Source organism: Gavialis gangeticus, unplaced genomic scaffold (genome assembly GCF_001723915.1).
Source record: "Gavialis gangeticus isolate Ggan-Ray unplaced genomic scaffold, GavGan_comp1, whole genome shotgun sequence".
Lineage (NCBI taxonomy): Eukaryota > Metazoa > Chordata > Crocodylia > Gavialidae > Gavialis > Gavialis gangeticus.
In genome coordinates this window covers 159,781,534-159,783,858 of record NW_017728992.1, presented here as the reverse complement: position 1 = coordinate 159,783,858, position 2,325 = coordinate 159,781,534, and the positions used below count along the sequence as shown (strand labels likewise).

General features: G+C 37.0%; 1 protein-coding gene across 3 annotated transcripts in view; it reads left to right on the top strand.

Moving 5' to 3' along the window:
• STK3 (serine/threonine kinase 3) overlaps positions 1–2,325 on the top strand; it is a 439,103-nt gene that overhangs the window by 34,054 nt on the left and 402,724 nt on the right. The gene's annotated exons all lie outside the window — the stretch shown is intronic.

Sequence of the window (2,325 nt, the reverse complement as noted above, 5' to 3'; positions counted from 1 at the left end):
TTCGGGCTTTTCCTGGAAAGCATCTGTACTTAAGGTTTTTTTTTTTTTTTATTGGTTACTGTTTAAATAAATGTTGTCCAGACTTCCTGCCTTCTTACAGTTTCATCAGTTCGTAATGGGAGACCAGGACTGAAGTTTTTCACTGTTTGCGCATGTGTTATACATGTTGTATCGATTCTTGTACATCATTATAGTTTAAAAATGAAGTTCTTTTTTCTCGTTTGTCTAATAAGTAGAACAGAAGGAGTTGCTTTTATTTGCCTCAATAACTGTATTTTAAAATATATGCCCTTAAAATTATAGTTTGTCCCCTCCAACCTCACTTGTTCTCCCTGGCAAATCATTTCAGGCTGTTTGAAAGACATTTAGCTAGTTTAATAAACCTGTACATAATTTTAATTCTGTTTCCACTAACATCAGTTTTAACTGTTTATGCTGTAAACCTAAATGAGAAAGCTATTTACCTTAGTAACCTAAGGCAAGCTGTGCGTCCCATTAGTGGTTGCCATAATTTATAAGAAAGGAACTACTTTATTTTTTTTCTGTAATGACTGAGGAACAGCAAGACAACTTATACTCTTGATTTTGTGGAACAGTAACTTGATTGCTGTATGACTTTATTACATGATGGAAAACTTCTGACTATATGTTACTAGAATAAGTCTGCTTAAATACTTCAATACTTTGTGGTTCACCTAAAATAAAGTTTGTTTGTGGAAACAATAAGTTGGAAACTTGTTTCACTATATTTATGTTTTCCACAAGAAAGAATAAACCACTTCATTTAAAGTAAAGCAGGAGTTAATTTTTATTTTGACAGAATACATATTAAATGGCCACTGATATTCATTGTTATACATATTAGATTTTTTCCTAAATCATCAGAAAAGCACACACAATGAAGATGGCTTGGGGGAAAATATCAAATTGGAGGTAAAAGGTAGATAAAAGTACAAATGTAGCAGTTCTTCAGTATTTGATGTCATTACCTCCTCAAACTAAAGAAATCTCTGGCAAATGGAAGGTAAATGCTGTGACTACAATTAACTTTCCTATTTTAAAATTAGATGAGGAAAAGGATAGAAAGTTTTCCCCCATATTTATTTTGTAAAAGGGGAGAGAGAAATCTCTTAGCACCGATTCTTTGCTCTTTGTGCCTCCCATGGAACTTAGAAATGCACCATGCAATTTGCCAGCCTCTCCTGACCCTCAGCTCATCTCCCCTTTGCCAAAAAACCGAGGGGGAAGAATATGGCTTTGTAGTATGCCCAGAAAGCTAATGTATCTGAGCGCTGTTTCAGTAGGCCAGAAACAGATTCTAAATCTGAGAACCCTTTCAACTGCTGTGGCCCACTCCTTTTTTTGCATCAGAGGGCTTCATTTGGTACAATAGGTCCTTAACCAAAAAGCAAAAGTTTACTGGAACAGTACAGATTCAGGAGCCCAGATGTAATTTGCTTTCAAATGATAGTCACAGTTTGCCTTATGTGCAGATACAAGGTGTCACCCAATGTAGAGCATATTACTCTGAGGTGAAAAGAGCTATATAAAAGCTTTGTAGCTGAGAAAGAGAATGCACTTTTTATTTCCTCCCCACAACCCCTCCCCAAATGCTGTTGAAGAGGCATGCATGATTGCAATTGACGCTTGTACATCCAGAATCTAATGGGACATGGAGGTTGAACTCTTCTATTACTCTTTCTATTACCTGTACCAGTGTAATTTTTTTCAGCACAACAATAGGATCTCTGTCCTGTCTAGATTACTTTATGGCCTGCTAGCTTTCATCTAAGCCCAAAGTTCATTTAGTTACCAGGTAACTTGTTTGACTGTTTTCTTGAGTCAGATGTGATCGTGATGATGAGAATCATCATACTGATTTTCACTGCTGTCTGTCCTCTCAGTAACCCTGCTGGCAGCTTCTAACAATAACAGTAACAACCCAGACCCTTTGTGTACTTTGCAGTAAAGAGAGCTTTGGGCTGATAAATGAGCAGCTGAGGCTCTTAGAGATGATGGCTGCTTGCAGATGCATATGTACATGCACAGGAGGTGGTTCTTTACTTTAAACTTGGGCCAGTACGTGCCCAGAAGACAGTGTATTAGTTGCACCTGGCATCCCTGACATCCTGTATAAATTCAGTGCTTTAGTCAGGCTTTTTTGATGTTCTTATTCAATAGCTGACTGAATTGGCTTTAGCTAAAAAAGCGCTGCTGAAGTGCCTGATCTATACCAGCACTGCAGAGTCAGGTCAAAGTAACTCACTGCTTCTTTCAGTAAGGCACTTGTTTTAAAAAACAAAACAAACAAACAAAAAAAAAAAA